Below are 19,130 nucleotides of genomic sequence, written 5' to 3'. Positions count from 1 at the left end.
ACACGGACAAATAATGCCTATGCAGAGGAAAAGTAGGAAATACAGTTAGAAATAAAATAAACATAAACAAAAAAAAAAAAAGAAAAAAAAGTCAGCTACAAAACCAGTGGGCCAGTGCATCAGGATGTATTTTAAGACCTAAGAATTCAAAAAGGAATCGTGCAAACCATGCAGAAGTGGACAAAATTAAACATAAGGTTTGGGGTTAGAGCCAGCCTACTGGCAGGCTGCAGCCAAAGTAGCTGATCCTTCCTTCCCTGTCACTTCCAGTGAGGCATTTTCACTGTCTCCTGAACAGGAACTCCTGCAAGGAGGGGAATCAACTGATCCAGAGGAAAAGTAACCGAGGGCAAAGGAAAGACTGGTCTTCAGGCAGAATTATCTGATGCCACTTACAGCACGATCAGTTGACAGAGGACAGAGCAAGCACAAAGCAGGGTGAAGACTACAGGGAGAATCCAAGACAGAGCAGAAATGTAGCTACAGCATCTCACGTTGAAACAGCTTTAATGACTCATCAAAATACATTCTAAAAATTCATCTATAGGAACATAGACATGTAACTATAAAAACTTCAGAAGTTAAGGCAACACAAGTTACAACTAACAAGTAAGGTAAAACACAACAAAGCAAAGACCATAAGGAAAGTTCCATTACTTAAAGGTAGTAAGAATCAGTAAGATTGATATAAGATGAAATGTTCAACCATTTTTCAGAATTCAGATGTTACCCTCTGCTTCACTGGAATTACTCACATGCTTTATTCCTGTTTCAACACAGGCAGAAAATCATCTTTCTCTGAAACTACCAAAACAAATACATACCATTGTGATCTTAAAAACCAAGAGCATCAATTCAATTCTCCAGATTTGTATTCTTCAGAGTGAATAACTATAGTTATTAAACAAATCAATTCTTTCTCTGCTTCTTATCAGATCATCCTCAAATTAGAGCTAGATCTGTTTAAAGCTAATACAATTATATCTCTTAACCACACTCTCTCAATTTTTAACTAGCAAAATTTCCTACAGTTTCACAAACACATTTTCATTTAGTCAGCTTGCAAGACTTCTTCAGAAAAGCTTTGGTTATCCCCTCCATCATCCTCAATATTTTACCGTCACAATATTTATCAAGATTAAATATCACTGTACTAAAAGGGTATTTACTTCCATCCATGTAGTCCACTGAAAATCTTTCACCTTGAGGTCGAACGTGAGATCAAGCAACTAAACAAAGGTGAAACCTGCCTCAGACATGCAGAAACAAAAAACAAAATGCAAGGGGACATGGTTCAATTGGGCACAAAGTGTATGATATTTTTCACCTGGCAACAATGGGCAGTAACTTGCACTATGCAGATGTTGCTTTGTTCTTCATCATTTCAACATGATGGTCTTCCATCATTTCACCACAGCTGAATCCTACACTAATTATAGGATCCTCATTACTCCTATTCTTCGCATTAATACTCACCTAAGACAAAGGGGATGTTGTTCCAATGTTAAAACACTGGAAACCTCAACACTCATTTCCAGCTCCTCTACAAACTACCTTTTTCTCATTTCATCTAATTTCAGTTCAGCCCTGAACCAAACTGCTATGAAGGAAATATGCACTGGACACAGCACTAAAAGACAAGGACAAGTAACAGGTTTGTGTCTTTCAGCCCTAAGCAAGTGCTCAGCTAGTTAGCTCAGTATTTAATGTGAAGATTAACTGAGCCTAGTAATGCACTCTTGCCACAAGGGCAGAACTGCCTCACTCAGGCCCACTGAGGATCTTTTACAGATCTGAAGAGCAGGTAGCATATTCACAGCATGGCCTATATGTCCTGTACTTGAGTACCAACAATCAATCATTCAGATCCTTTGAAGCACCTACAGCTTCAAACTGAGAAATAATTTAGCCATCATCCCATTTCAAGGCTTTGTCCACCTTCAAAGATTTTGTGGTTCCCCTGGATTTGATGCCATCAGTAATATCTTCATTTTATCTCAAGTTCTACCCATTCACATGTTCATTCACATGGTTTCTCCTTAATCAATTTATGCTATTTCTCCTCAGTTGATAAAGCACAGCATGTTTCTGCATTACAGCCACCCAGTGTTTAATATGTTGGAAAATAACTGTGGGAGCTTCTACTGATCAGGACTCTAAGCAAAATCCCACAAACAGAAGCAAAGAAGCCGAAATGGAGAGGTTTCGTGCACAAAGAATTTCAATTACAAACTGTTTTTAAAGCACTGTAAATGGTTTTTTTTCTGTGAAAATATGAATGAAAATCATTTGTGTCATCAAATACTAATAATCAAATAATAACATGAGGAAAACTATTTTTCTGTATTTCCTGTCATTTGTCAATCACTTCTGTGGCCTTAAAATATTAATACAAAATGGAATGCTTGGATACAAACATTACTGTTCTGAGAACTTAGTTATCACGTTCAAAATCTGCCACTTCAAAACATGAACTGTTTATAACTCTAAAAAGTCAACAGTAACCTGGGACTGTATACTAATGTAATTTGTAAATATGGTATACTCCCTCCATTCTAGTTTCTATCAAACTCTCTCTTCAAAGTATCATTATCACATTTAAACTCAGTGTGCGAGCAGGAAAAATTACGTTATTTGATAGTCGGACAAGTTCCTGAAATGGAAGGGAAAGTAAGCAGGAAAATGATTACAGGCCTTCACTTGCAAAAATACATCCAACCACAAATTCACAATGGCAGACCAGTGACAGAATTGGGTGTTTCACACTTTAATCCCAGTTTTTTTCCTACTACACCCTGCAAAAGATGCTTTTAGAGATGCTGCCTTGCTCAAAGGATGCTGTTTGTCTAAGTCAGTTGCTTCAAGCCTTTAGAAGTCAATGCCTTGGTCAGCCAGCCACTCACTCAGCTCTACAGTAGGTTGACCCTTTCAGACTACTGGACAGGGTTCAGACATCACAGTACATCAACCACACACCATGCCCTTCCTGGAGCACCATCTGTGCCTCCCAGGCAGATTTCTCTCCCTGCATCGGAATCTAAACATCCGCAGTGACAGAAACCAGCACATCAGTTTCCACAAAAGTAGGTTTATTTACCTGGACACTGCAATAACAAGTACTAATTCAGAGGATCTACAAGCCTCAGCTCAGCAGCTTGTAACTGAGTGACAGTTCAGCCTTGAGGTAAAGAACCACTTCCCAAATATCCTAACACCATTATCACTCACCTTCCCTTTTCCTAAAGTAATATCAGAGAGATTAGCATCACAAGGAAGAAATCCATGCCCCTCCAGCAGGAATCTCCAGCCCTGGAGAGTCTTACCTAGATTTCTTACCTAGCTCTAGTTAACAGCAAAGAGTCACTGGTAGGTAGACTTCCCACCTGAGCTCATCTAGCATTTCTGTCCAATGTGAAACCATGCCTTTAAGGGACTTAAAGAGGCAGACTGACATATATTTCAGTACACTGCAACTGCACCTTGCCATAAAAAGATGCCACCCTGACAAATCTTCAAAATTACTCCAAACAAGGTCACACTATAAGCAACAAGAACACCTCAGGTTCCTCATCTTGTTCATTCTTCCTCACAGCATTTTTCCTGTGTGAGCACCCAAGCCTTCTCTCATTTCCCTCTCTCTCACTGTCCTGCATTAGCTGGAATTCTACCCACACTCATGAGAACAGAACAAACCTGTAATAAATATATTTCTACTAAAATGTCTGATGGTATGCTAGGGGCGCATAGATCACTACAGTTTATCTTCTGTAAACCGAAGCTAACACTTTTATTCACAGTATGCTAAGGCACAGTAGTCCTATCAAAAACATTACTTGAGTCATAACTCACATATTATTACTCAGCTGTCATAACTGCAACAAGAGTAAGTCTGAAACACCACTATATGTTCAAATAAAAATGAAAAGCAAATCTGTATGTGAACAAGAGTTCAGTCATTTGTCAATCTATGAATTTACACTTTAGTTCTAGAAAAGCAAAGAAAAATATTTCAAATGCTGAAGACTAACATTATGAAATTACTGTACCACTCTTGCGATTTCCCAAAACACATTTTCTTTGTACACCATTCCTGACCTAGTCATACCATTCATTCAGGAATCATAATATTTAATCTTTTATTATTCTTACTCTCTCTTTGAACAACTGCTATTTCATCTGCATACTAACGTCATGCCTAATAGAGAATGCAAGAGAAAAAAAAACAAGGGGCTTTGCTTAGAGAGTAAGAGAAAGACATCTTAAGAAAAATGTCATTTTCAGACTATTGATAGAGCACTCCTGAAAATACATGAAAACTTCTATACTACTACTACTTTTCTAACTTTTCCAGATACTAAGCACTGTGATACTGAGAACAGCACTACTCAGATACAGCAAACAATATTTGCTCAGCCAATCAACAGTATGTTCATTTTCTGCCTATGATGGCTTTACCAATCACATCATTCTCTGGGAGAAAGTTCACCCTGACATCTGCCTCTTTCAAGCCATGAAGTAATCTCTAAGAAGCTGGCTCTTGCCAGAATTAAATGTGCAAGCAGCAAGTGACCACACAACTGCAAATTATTTTTTCACAATGTTATATATACTATGTTAACATACGAGATCTTTACCAACATAATCAATTCTAAGTGATAATTTTAAATAAAATGCTTTAACTTTTAAAACTCTTGTAGGCATCACTGTAATTCACATTATAAATACTACTTACTCAATCTTACTGATTAAATAGATAGGACAGAAATACACCCTTGGTCAAAATTAAGAGATTTCTTTTATAATATACTGTCACATCTTCTAAGATAAGCTTAACCAGACACAGAGAAACTTCTATGTTCGGGGTAATATCCATAATCCTTAAGCTCCACTCACACTTCTTTAACAACTTAGCCTATTTGAAGGAGAAACATGCCTGAAGATCAACATAGCATGTCTCCACATATGATTATGACACATTTAGGCAATCCTTTATTTAAGGATCTTTTCAATTACTGCAATGAATGTCTACATCCTTGCTGAGCAAATATGGATTTATTTGCTTTTCTTCATTATCTTTCAGGGCCTCTATCAAAGTATGGATTTATTTGCTTTTCTTCATTACTTTTCAGGGCCTCTACCAAAGTACTCCATTAAGTATTTCTGATAACTTGTGAGATTCTTGTTTAGAACCTGTGACTTACAATTGTACATTTTACTCTTTCTTAACTGCAGACATCATAAACCAGCTCACTCTAAGGTAGCAGGGCTCAAGAATAGTAAGAATTTGGAATCCTAAACATGAAAATCTGCTCCCTTAATAAGATGGGACTTTATCCCAGATTTTTAGTCTACTTCAGTCTTCACAATATTGTTAATTGGATAAGAATATGTGGTAAAGCTAATTCTATACTTGTCTAATGCAAACAATCACTTCTTCATACTTTGTTATGTTTCTTGGAAGTTCTCATACTGTCAGCTGAAGAGAGAGAATACAGTTTTTACACAGTGAAGTGCTTGGGATAATAATGGAAAAGTATTTCAGAGGATATTTAATGTCAATGTAGAGTATTCAGTAGCTAAAGGCACATTGTAAAACAACAGAACACACAATAACCAAGCTAATGAATTCTGAATAATCATGTCTAAGGAGATGCCAGTTCCAACCAAAGCTTTTCTTACAGCTGGTGTATTAATAAGAACTTTCTCCTTCATAGACCTTTTGCTAATGTGTGAGCTCTATGAGCAACTTCTTCAGAGCCAGAACAATTTACAGAACTTCTGCACCTGAGTAACATCTGCATGGTATTTGCTGAGTCTTCACAATTTTTGAGATCTGCACTTTTGTAATAACCTGGATTGCTACAAGTTAAAAAGTTGGAAGAAAAGGCATACAGACACACAGTGTGACTTTGCAAAGTCTTTTCCATAAGAAACTAGGATGAAAAACAGTCACAATTTGGAGAAGGACACTTCCTTCTCTGTAACACCCTCTATTATTTTGACATAAGCAGCAATATGTGCCAGAGGCTCTGCTAGCATTCAAACAACACTGCTTTGCTAAAATCTGAAAATGCTACTAGGAAATTTTGCTTGGGTTTGTTTTTTTTTTTCTTTTACCCTAGATAAGCATACGTTCATATTTTCATATGCCTCAGTAATAACATATTCTCTAAAAATTAGGGTTACTTATATAGGTTACAGTTTCTCAGTCAAGCAGAAAGATTAGTTTGCATCCATTTGATTGTGTATTCCTGCTGCTAACACATTACTTAAGATCCTTACACTTACCTGAAAAAGGGAAAAGCATATACATATGCCTGATGTATACCCCAAGATTGAGCGGAGAAAAAGAGAAAGCACCAGAGAGGAAACAATGCCACAGTTAAACAAGCTTGAAGAACCCAGCCACGACTGGTCTGTAAAAGATAATGAACTGGCAAATGCATGCTGAATTGCTCAAGGTTATTTCTGCTGTAACAGTTAAAGAAGATAAAACGACTCCATTTTCTGTAATGCTCTTGGGCATGATAACAACAAAGCAATGCTGCAACTAGCACAACAATACGCAATGTTAACCCAGGACAGGGTCATCACAGATATCTGCCAGAGGGACTGTCAAGGCCCCAAGGCCACCAGGTTCTGAAAGCCGTAACTGGCCGCACTTGTGACCCCTACCAACGAGCTCAGGAACCATTTCAGCTCAGGACTGTGACCCCAGTCCTGGGCTGAGCTATATTGTTGGCAGCTCTGAGACAAGGTCCTGTCCTCTGCTCCTCCTGACCTTTCAGCCAGACTTGTCAGACCAACATCAGGACCAGGTGTATGTGCTGGTGCTTGATACGAGCAGGGGATGCCAAGAGCAGGGATGAGGAGGTTACTCAGAAACACAGAATCAAGCACTATCAGGCCAGTACTGAAGCAGCAAACCAAAATATAAGGAGCAAACTAAGGCCTTGTAATCAGGCTTGCCTTGGACATGATGACAACACAGACTTCATCCCGCTGAGGGGAAAAATACCTCAGATCAGATGCAGGAGGCTCACCTGAAGGACTGACAGCCCAAACTGACCATTGCTGGCAGCTGAATGTGTTATGAAGTAACAACTAGCATGAGAAAAGATCCCTGAGGAGAGGCAAAACAGCAACAAAAACAAATTTTCTGTGCAATCCTCATAGTTTTGAATAAAACAACAGCTGGTGCTAGGAACAGTGCTCTGTGTACAGCAAAAACCTATGTGATGTTTCAAAACAGTGTAAAAACAAAATACTGTTTCAAGATAGTTTGTAAGGTGATGTATACCAGTGGCTTGCCACAACTGGTCAAGTTCATTGACTATATCTAGAGAAAGTGTTTTTAAACAGTAACCCAGTGAGGGTATCATCACCTGTACCAGTACTCACGAGGTGCAGTATGCAGTCTGAAGCTCTCCATTTCCCCAACATCTTGCATATTATATGGAGCTGCTTCTTTAAATAATAACAGTTTCTAATGTGGATGGTACTGCTTTCTCATATGTCCCTTTCTGGTTGTTAGGAAGCCAACAAGGAAGAAGCAGATCATGTGCGAGAACTGAGGTGAGCAGAAAAAACTCAGTACCTATAAGTCTAGAATAAAGTTCATGGATAACAGTAGATGACCTATGAAGAAACAACATATAAAACCAGTACACGTAAATGAAAGCAGACTAACCTGTCCTTTGAGATTTCAAATTAAACATTGTTCATCTGTCTTCTTAGGCATGCTACTGCCACACCTCAAAAGAGTCACCTGCTCCTACAGATCTTTTCAGTTCTGTCCTTTCCAAATCAATTCACATGCCTTCAATTCTAGCGCCTTTTTTTTTTCCTCAGTAGTCCTCTTATCTTATTATGAAATTATCTTGCAAACTGTTAAATGCCTCCTTAAACCTCCTCCTGTTAATTCAGCAGGGACTATGACACACTCACCCTCTAGATAGCCAAGACATCTTTTTATTGACTTCCAAAGCAATCAAAAATTATTTATTGAATACTGCTTTCCCTTTTTACCAACCCTTAATAAAACTATAATCAGTAGACTGAAATTTAGTTTAGGAAAGACAAACTTTACCTTCAAACCGAAAATCTACTGTAGAACTCTCAAAGTTTTTGACAAACTTACAGTACAGTTCCTGAGAGTAATCTGAGAACAGGTTAAATAAGAAACAGACAGCACACCCCTCACACTGAGGACTTACTGGATTCTGTATGGTTTCTGGCTTATTAGCTGTTCATTCACGCTGGCAGGTTTTATTTAAGCATTCTAATGCTGTTATAAAAGCAGAAACAGCTACAGAAGTAATAACACTAATAGTATTATAACATTTCAGTAAGTTTCTTGAAAATACAATGTATGCATTTCATCACTTCTCATTTTACATGTGAGCTCATCTACAGAAAATTCAGTGTAACTGTAAAGAAAATAGCAACAGTAACTGTAGAGAAAAAAGCAACAGCGAGGTGTACTTTATACAACTTTATAATAGTTGTACATAATCAGGTGTGCATAATTATCTTCTATAATAACCATAAAAACCAAAACACTTGGTTGGTTTTCATTATTCACTCACCAGAAAAATTACACAACCTCTATACAGTCTTAGGTACAGTTATGGTAAGAAGAATATGCAAGAGGTGTTATTACTGTACAACCTTTAAACTCAATAGGCTGATTTTTAATGCTTTATACTCAGTAATGAATATTTTAAAATTGTACCAGTATGTATTAAAAATAAGCCTAAATTTTATTAATAACTGCCTTCATAACAATATGTTTTCCTTATTTTACATAGTCACACATCACTCAATGGATTGCCAGATTATCTGTATACTGAAAGTTTTAAAGCCCAGTATGAGAGAAGACCATGTAGTGGAAGGGCCTGCACCCAAACACACAATAAATCGATACTAGAAAACAGCACCACCTATGCTCTTTTAGTTATATACTCATATGCACATCAAATATTAAAAAAATTAAGCAAGCAGGTCTTCATATTTAGTAGAAAGAATAACAGAAACAAGCCATATGTATAAGAACCATATTACTGTACAGAAAGGATGTTTTTGTTGATATTTAAGACTAACTAGAGGGGAAAAAAAAGTACAGTCAAACTGAAAATCAGAGGATAAAGCCCAGGTTGACTTATACAAGTTCACAGCAGATCAGAGGTCTTTTCCTGGGAGTTTTGGCCCACATCTAGTGAGCAAGAGACAGACAAGTCCTACCAAGAATAGGTCAGGGACTCAATACTTGCAAAAATCTGTATGCAGAAAGATCACAGCTTCCCTTTTTCTTTGACAGAGGAAGGGCCCCAGCTTTCATGCTTTTCTGGCAAGTAGAGGGAACATGGCCAACTTCCTTTGCATTAGCTGGCCAAGAGCTGAGACAGTCTCTGTCTCAATTCAAAACCCTTATTGGGATGCATATTGTTGGTAGCAGAATAGAGCTTTACTGTAAGCAAGATGGGTAAGGCAGGAAAACCAGGAGACAGAGGCCATCAGGATTTTAAATCATGCATTGATTTTGATGAGTTAAATGCATCTGAAATGTTTGGGAGAATTTTGATAAGTTCAAATTTCAGCAAGAACAGCTAATGAAAGATTTGTTGAGTTGTTGGGGTTTTTTGTTGTCTGGGTCTTTCTGCCCCAAATAGTTCCCTCAGAGCTCAAGGAAACAGAGAAAAGCTGATAAAAGACTGAAAATGGCATTACAAAGTGAAAGAAAAAATAATCAGAGCACCATGTCAAGTCAGAGTAAGGCACATGAGTTTAGAGCAGAGTGACTCATGTACAGATTAGATACTTTATAGACCATCGTAGCTCCAATGGTGTTATATCACAATTTTCCCTTGCTTTAAACCTTCCTCAAATATTTTTACAGCTCTCCCACTAACTCATATGTCAACTCTATGCAGATTTCTATAAAGCACATAGTTGAGATGAAGTTCAGGGTTGCACAGAAGCTCTTATACAGGGTAATAATGGGCTGTACTGCTCCAACGGGGGTACATTATCTTTTGTCCTCAGAAGTTTTAGCCTCAATAACAGTTTTTTGTACCTAGCCAAAAGGACACCTGACTGTTAGAGATAAATATTTTCATTATCAACTTGCATAATAGAATAAAGTGTTGATGGAACAAAATGAGGGGATGATACAAACACAGAGGCAAGTTTTTGGCAAAGTAGAATGACATTTGCAAATTTTAAGAGAACACACAAACTTGCCCCTTCTGGAGGGATGTCAGACATCCTGAAAACCCTTTACACATCTCTACCATTCCTATTCCTATCTGGTAACAAAACTCCAAACAGATGTTATGAGCTGCATCTTGAAAGACAACTCAAGCTGGCATAGTGGTCTAATGTTACACAGACATTTGAAAGATTTTACTGCATATTTTAACACTGACCTGTTTTATAGCCTGCTGTCTAGGGAACTGTTTATTTCTACAAACCACTACTGAACCTGGCTTGCAAATCTAGAATCACAGCTCAAATAGTATGGAGAATTAATTTCTAAGCAGACTTCACAGTATTGCTAACTCTTATAGTCACGTACCCAGAAAAGGCAGCAGTTTTGTAAAGCCCCTAGTCATACCACTATATAATTACTCATAATCTCAGCTTTAAAAACAGACCATTTAGTCACAAAAGCAAGAGGCAAATGGGAACAATAAAGGCTTAAGAATTTTAAGACAAAAAGATCCTACATTTACTAATTTTGAGCCAAACTAACCTTAGAAAGGGAAGGATAATGAGGATTTGGAACTTGATGCACTGAGCATTTGGTGCTGACTACGCAGTTTTCATAATAAAATCAGTTTGTTGGCATGCCCCTAGTGCTCTGAGGAGCTAGGAAACTTATGAAAATAGGTTTTGATTGTACATATTATCCATTTATCAGTATCACAAATTACACTTCTTTTATTTTTTTTTTTTTCTGATTCTCCCAAAGATACCTAAAATTTAAGCATTTTCTCATCCTGGAAAAGCAGAAAGGACCATTTATGTCCCAAATGTTGCTGATTTTGAAGAAATTCTTATACCTTTATACAAATGAATCTACAAAACTTTAATGAAGACTTCATATTTTCCCTGATCACATCATTAAATCACTTCTATCACACACAATAAAAGTTTTAAGACAGAGTTCCAGAATTTGCTGCATGAATATAATCACAATATAAAAAAAAAAAACACATTCTTCAAAAAAATGTTCATAACTGAAGGACACAGAAATTCAGTTAAAAATAAAATATGTGTCATAACTCAGAATTTGTTGGAACAAGAAAAAATTTCATCTGACTACTAAAATTTAATAATTTAAGAGACTCATAAACCTGCTTACTCATGGCCCTAAACTAATATTTTAAAAGAATATTCTTTCCTTATAGCAAATCAAAAATGTTTCCATAACCAAACAAATTTAATCTACGCAACTAGATTGGTAGTTGATGATATATGCTTAACACAAACAAGAATAAACAGTTAACATTATAGTCTTTATAGCAAAATTGCCCACTAAAACTCAATGTTTAATGACCACAACATTTTGATACCAGTATATGTAAATACATACTACGTACATACTTAACTCCCATTTCAGGAAAGCTGGATGAGAATGGAAAAGACTGAATAGAGCACTTTGGATTTCAACCATATTCCCAAACAAGTTCAAAACCTACATCTACAACTGTTTTCTAGTTAAGTACCAGAACAATTTCTCCTTCAAATTCACACATCTAAACAAAACAAACAAACATTTCTGTTTCATACTACAAGCTAGTTCGACCATGTAGTAGAACCTAGTAATGCAGTCTCTGAAATTTGTTTTAATAGAGGCCCAAAAGGCAACTGGATAGCAAAACCTGTATTTTTAGACACATCATATTTCTGCCAGCATGGAATAAGTAATACAATAAAATCAACAGCATCCAGTGTTACATGGATTTGGGCTAAGCAAGAATAATCTATCCAGATCCAAGGTTTACTGTTCCTTAGAGGGGAAGAATTGTACAAAGTCAACGTCATGATTTTTCCAAAGTTGGAAACTTCTCAACCTTTCAAACACAATGTAACAGTATACACGCAGCTGGCATTTAAAATCTTTGCTTAATTAGTTGCATGATAACATCTTTAGGTTAACTACTCCATAGTTGCATCCATAACAGAGGCATATTACATAAAATATATATCCAAAACATAAGAAGGGTATATAGGTTTCTGTGACATGGCAGACTTAGAGGAGCCCATATTTTCAAAGATACAGAAGGCAAAGAACTGCTTTTAGATACAACCCAGGAGTACAGACAGACCAGTTTTAATGCTAAGGAAAGAAAAAGCTCTGCTCTTTTCCCTTCTCAGCAAATTGCAGTAACTCTCCTTTTCCAGAAACACTGCAGACTTCATGTAACACTGAGAAGAACGCAAAACTAAGCAGTCTTGTTACGTACCAGTTCACCAACAGGTCTTGTGGGAAGAAAGGGAACAGTGGTGTTAAGCAATATGAGTAGACTTTGTTATGTGTAAACACAGTTAAGCTTTTTTTGACCCTTTCAGCTGATACATATCTTCTGCAGGTGTCCAGTCTGCAGCAGCACAAGAGTAATCTCACTGAGACAAGTACCTCTGATAGAAACTCAGCCTGAAAATAGAGATAATCCTTGCTTCCATGCACATAAACTCACACTGCAGGGAACTGAATGTATGCAATCATTTTCTCTTGTGGAAAGCAATCTGTAGCCCCACATACCACAGTATCAGGTGACAACTGGCAATATGCTAATACCATACCATGGCTATGTCAAACCAAAAGCACCAAAAACATAGAAGAACTAAATGGTATCCTCCTCAAGTGTCAACCACTCTCTCCTACAGCCTAACTCTGGGTAACAGCACATGATACTCGGCACTACAGAGAAGGAGAAACAGGAAAACATCCAGAGCAAGAGCAAAATTTGGAACTGGATGAATTACTGGTGGGCAGGGAGTACTGAGCAGTAATTATCACCCTCCAATACTGCCCTCCAAGCAGCCTTATCTTTTAAGAAGAAAAGATCATTTTGAAAACAAGCAAAACAAAATCAAACACACAGAATTGGACAATTTAGTGTACTTATTACATATTGGCAGGTATATCAAGACTATTCAAAGGAACAGTGTATTTAATTTGGTTATATTTTCATTATAATTTGTTATAACTTATTGGAATTGTCATACAGCGACAGATGATGAAATAGTGACAGCTACTTTCTAAATCTGTCCTACAAAAATAAAATAAAGAATAAAGCCTTATAATTGGACCTACATATTTAAATTACTCAGGCTAATGATATTGGGAATGTCTCTAAATGAGAGTGTCATGGAGGTTTTAGTTAATGACACATAGGAAACCATGTGTTTTTATTACTTCCTTCATATTACATTTCTATGTCTACTGAGTGAACACCACCACCGACGTGGAAGTCCTTGCTTATACTTTGCTGAATTAAAAGCACAGAATATGAGCAGATGTATATTAAAATCAATAACAACAGCATCATTTTGGTTACTGAGAGTAAAATATTTCCAATATAAGCAGCTGTCCAACTGCTTGATTTTATTGTTTCTATTTTGTTGTTTCTCACACAAATACACTATAAAGAAAAGGCAAACAAAAAAGGTGCCATCACAACAAAGCAAAGGTAATTATACACATTCTCCCCTTTTTGTATGCCCACTTTGTTCTTTGGGGGAAAAAGGCAAACAACAGTGTTCACAGAAGTAACAGCTACACTGAAAAATTTGAAGGGCTTATAAAGGAGCCACATTTTCATCTAAAAACTGCAGTACCGCCACAATAATGCAGAAGTACCACAATAAAAAAAGACTTCAAGAAGCATTATCTGCCTGGTATTCTTTGACACCTTTGCCACTCCAGATGTTATAGAAAAGCAGCCCACAATGGAGCTAAATGTGAATTACAGAACCAAACAGGAAGGCAGCCTGTTTGTCAGCCAGCCCTGCAGTCTGAAATCCAGGGGGTTGCAGCCTTGGATAGTCATCTATTCATATAGATATTCTTACCCATATAGATATTCCTCTACTTTCACCACTTCCCATAAGCCTGCTGAACTCACACAGGTACACACAGAGTAAGCAGAAACTTGAAGCTTTCACAAGAAATACCTGCAAGTTAGGTTATTCTCCTACAACTTTTGGTGGAAACAGTGCATATGATAACAGAACATCCAATATTTTTTTTAAATTACTAAAAGTGACTTTTTCTAGTAAAAGTTAGAAAAATACTATCCAATTCTTACAAATATCTGCCCACCAATGTAACAATATGGTTATAAATGCGATTTGACATGCTTCTCTGAACTGAATAACAACTAACTGGTTGAAGGTACATCTTTGAAAAATGTCAGAGTATGAAACTAACTAAAATTAGAACAGAAGCAAAGTACTGTCTTCAGAAGGCAATTCAGCCTCCATATTAAAACACTGGGTTTTCTTTTTCCCTTGCAATTTGGTACACAGTTGTAACCCAAAACAATCATAGCAACCCTAAAGGAATTAAAAAAAGATTTATTCTTAGCAAGAAAGCTCCTCAAGAGGAAATCCACGGGTTGTTTTTTAATGTGAACTGCTGGTAGTGCACAAAGTAATAGCTACTCTGCTCATGACCCCTTTTTATCTTGCTGAATTCCAAAGGAAAACTTAGTTGGGTTTCCCCAAATACTGCTGAAAGGTATTGGCACTGCCACAGAAGAAATTAACCTAATCCAAGCAAGAGTTTTGTGCTTGGAGTAAAGGAATGCATTATGAAAATGTTCAAAAGATTCAGTGTAACAAAAACCTCAAATACCAGAGACCACTGCAGCAGCATTCTTCCTGTATGCTGTAGCACAGACAGAAAAAAAACTGTGGGAGGAGAGATCTCACACCACAGCACTGTCTGAAACAGCAGACAGCAAGGTCCTACTACACAAGGCAAGGTCAATGCAACTGGAGAGTCATCTGTTTAAGAAAACACACTATTATTAGATGCAAGTTATGCAGCAGTTGTGCATACTAATAGAATAAACCCGTTACCCCCAAAATAAATGTTTTCAAATGACAGCTTTGACTTTGCACTCAACGTGTCAACTTTTTCGTCTCATGTAAAACATTCAAAACAGTAACATAAAGAATACTGAAAATACCCATGTATTTAATTTTTAATTACTTATGAAATGTTACAACAATTGAAAAACACAGCTTTGGGTTTTTTTTTAAGGAAGTGGCTCCATTGAAAATGTTGAAACAAGGTATTCAACATTACATACTGATAACAATGTAGACTAAAAGTATCTCAGGGGTGACAGGCTCTTTAAACTATTATGATATGCCTCGGGCTACTTTGAGTAAAATACTTTCAGTAAAATATTTGAGTAAAAAAAAAGTATATTTTACAGAATACACATCCCTGTACAAGACTCAAGCCTGCACTGTCTCCATACTGGAAAGTTATGCTGGAGTACATACAAGTTTTGGATGTAAAGAATGCACAAGGCAGCTTCCAGGGGCATGTCACATATTTCTCAAGATGCGTGTCCCTGCTACTTTAAATCATTCACTGAAAGAACTGGTATTACCTGTGGCACCACCACTGACACTCAATAAATTGGAGAAATGCAGCATGCTCTGGGAGAAGATGGAAAGAGGGGCTCATTCCTTCTAGCTCTTGTAGTTTACCAGTTTCCAGCAACTGATGGCATATCTAGCTTTTGTTTGAAATGTTGGATAATTTACGAATGACTGGGCAGTTAAGAAAAGAGCATTGTGGATGGCCTAATTTAAAATCAGTGACATTTAATTAAGTCTTGCACAGAGATGTCAGCATGACAGAATATGTGAAACCACCAAGGACAAGACTTTGATCCCACAGTGACATATTTACAAATTAACTGCATTGTTTCAAGTAAGATCAAAATTCTGTGCCTCAAAAAAAGAAGCAAAAGAACAGAGAGCTCCCAATAAAGAAATGCAAAGAAAAACTGTTGCCACTTTATCCTCAGCTCTTAAACACAAGTCTGATTTCAGTAGATGGACATTTTGCTCAAAAAAAAAATCATAGAGTGAAATATGACCAATATCTGGCAGCACCATGACTGTGGAAACCCCACCCACAAGCAGATATACGTTTAGGTTTGCCAAGACAAATAAAGCAGTATGCAGAGTAAGCTGGACTGCTTGCACATAATATGTACTCAGTCATGTAGGCCCTCAAGTACACGTGCAACAACCCTCTTCTAAATGAGATGAAGAAGGCTCAAGAACAGACAGAACTAATCTAAGGAAAAACATGGATTTCACATTAGCATGCTAACAGCTTAAAACAGAGCCACGATGAAAAGTATTATTTACAAATTAATCAGACTGCATACTAAAGGTACAGCCAGCCAGCTGCTAACCTGCTGTCTGCATAATCAAGTGACAGCCATTACTCAAACGAAACCATCAATGGCTGCATTGTGCACAGACGTGAGAGTAAGTCAGTCCACTCTGGAGCTGTGTGATTTGTTCCAATGTTACTAATACTTTCGGAAAGTATATAAAACAAACAAACAAAAAAAAAGTGAATTATTGCTAATAACACTATCATTGTCATTTATAAAATTTAGAGCTCAGTCACAAGCCAATATCCATTTTGGGGTAGGTGATGTACAAAAAGAAAAAAAAAAAATGACAACCCTGTTCCAAAGTGCAGTCCCCAGTCTTTCAAAAGAAAATCTTAAAAAACCCTTCTGTAAGTATGCAGATAGGGTATGCTGACGGCTAAAACCCCCTTAGTTTTAATATTTAATGAAAAATCCCTATGCAATTATGTACTTCTAATGAAATAATGGATTGTTTTTTGCCTCCTTTATAACTCAAGTCTTTCTTTAACTAATTTTTGTTTCAGTTCCAAGAACTACTGCTAAATTACAGCTGCAAAGAAGAAGAGCTGCTAACTTGAGCTAAATGTTTCCAGCCATTATAAATCTACCACAATCCTTCCTGAACAGCTACAACAGTCACTCTTCGGTATGCGCCTTGGTGCTATACTGGATTGTGGTGCAGGTTTTAGTCACTAGATCTTAACATTCACATTTCACTTAAATAAAACAGCCCTTTGATACAAGAAATACTCTCTTCTATGGGTATTTACAAACAGTGCTCAGGGTCCTTTAAAACATTCTCTTGGATAACCTAGAGAATTTCTTTCCGTCATCTTGTAAATCTCCCAAACATGAAATTACCTTATCAACCCTTTCATGAACTTGTTCTATGGTTTCCAGCAAATACTGTTTCAGATTTTTTTTATTCTGCAGGAGAGTGTTCATGTTTCTTGAACAAGGTGTACTTTTTTTCTTTCCTTATTGTTTTTTTTCTTTCCTTATTAAACTGTTGGAAGTCCGGCTTAAACATCACACTAAATGGATAAGATGCATCCCATTAAATCTATGTGAACTGAGGGGGCAGGAACTGCACTGCCTGGTCTGCAGTCACAAAGTATTAATTACAAACTTCCTACTGTGTGTGAAAATAGGAATGAACTCATTACAGTATCCTAGATAAATACCTCAATACGGCAGAACATGAATGAATTCTATTGAGATGACTAAGGAAGAAAGATTTTAATAATCCTTTGCAAATTTATGCACAGACTGGACATGCTCTTTTATGACTTGGGCATTTCTCTCTGAAGCACTTCCTAAACCACAAAATGTTGTGTCTGTTTCTGGTTTCACCTCATTTGTTTCATTGCTCCCAGATTTGTTTAGGTGTTTTTGATTTTGTTTGCCACTGACTTTTCACAGGATGAGAAACCACAGATCAAAGACTATTATCTGAAGTTGGAAACTCATGACTTCTTAACCTACATAACTGTCGCTGCTTTGCAGTAAATACTAAACGGCTTCTGCGTAATTGGCAGGTTCTCTGATCCCCTTTCAAACATTCAAATGTATAAAACATACAGGATTGAAATACTTAACAAACTTTTGTCATGTAAATACAACAGCAAACCCAATTCTGCTCCTCATCCAAGAGCCTTATCATGAAACACAAAACACTTCCTTGAAGTACAGCTGACCCTTTATGCATTTCTCTATTACTCTACCCAGCTCCTACACTTCCTTTGTCAGAAGCCTAGCTCAGAGCCACCTGTGTAGGCTCTTCTCCATATCACCTGTGCTGGTGGCATCCCAAGAGTGTGCAGTAGAACTGATAAGCATCATACCCAGCCACTTTGGTCCTGATCCTATAAACACTTCAGTGAAACTACTTCTCTAAGTGTTTGCAGAATTGGAGACTTCGTAACTCAACCCTACTTCACCAAAAAGAAGTCTGGAGCTGGAAGGAATGCATTCACCCCTCGTGCCCGGGCGCCAGGGCCTGCAGCACCCACAAAGAGTGCTTGGAGACCATGAGAGAGGCTCCCCAAGACCTACACCAAGCTGGGGAAAAGAGACATCACCCCGGCCAGTCACAACCAGAGGTTTCTCCCACAACAAAAAAAAAAAAACAAAAACAAAAACCACAAACCAAGCAACTGTTCGTACAATCACAACGGGTACAAGAAAAGAGAACAGCGAAAGTGAGGGATGAATTTATAACAATTTATAGCATGTGGTATAAGGGAGCCCACCCCAACTTGCTTTTACATTTGGGATCTTCTTGAACCTTCCCTGAGGAAGAGGGGGAGCCCTGACGCCGAAGAGAGAGAGGGTGCGGGCAGCGGGCAGCGGGCAGCGGGGGCCACCAGGGTCCTGCCACCGGCAGCCCGGGGCCGCAGAATATGGCCGAAAGTGCAGCCCCCGCCCGCCCCGGGCACAGCCGCAGCGCTGAGACCCCCGGGGCCCCTGAGGGAAGCGCCTGCCTCGATCGCGAGCCAGGGAAGGACCCCGCGAGCGCGGGCGGGGTGAGCAAGGGACGCACCTTTCAGTGTCCCCCCGGCATCTTCCTCCTGCTCCTTCTCCTCGGGCCGGCGGGTGACTCCAGCAGCGGCGGGGCCTCGCGGAGGAGCGGTCTAGCTGGACGGGGCTGACCCCGCCTCGCCAGCGCCCCACGGCCGCCGCTGCCCGGGCCAGCGGAGGGGGCAAGGC

The 19,130-nt window shown here is 38.1% G+C and overlaps 1 protein-coding gene across 2 annotated transcripts in view; it reads right to left on the bottom strand.

Annotated features, from left to right (window-relative positions):
- Nucleotides 1-19,130, bottom strand: part of PLCE1 (phospholipase C epsilon 1) — a 150,199-nt gene extending 131,069 nt beyond the window's left edge. For both annotated transcript variants that reach the window (XM_061459163.1, XM_061459164.1), the window contains exon 1: nucleotides 18,964-19,130. The gene's annotated coding sequence lies outside the window, so the exon portion shown is untranslated. The remainder of the gene's footprint in view (nucleotides 1-18,963) is intronic.

The sequence above is a fragment of the Pezoporus flaviventris genome, unplaced genomic scaffold, assembly GCF_033815535.1.
Source record: "Pezoporus flaviventris isolate CSIRO_AGI_PZ_B2104156 unplaced genomic scaffold, CSIRO_AGI_Pfla_v1 ptg000029l, whole genome shotgun sequence".
Taxonomy (NCBI): domain Eukaryota; kingdom Metazoa; phylum Chordata; class Aves; order Psittaciformes; family Psittacidae; genus Pezoporus; species Pezoporus flaviventris.
This window is presented reverse-complemented; position numbering and strand designations above follow the sequence as displayed.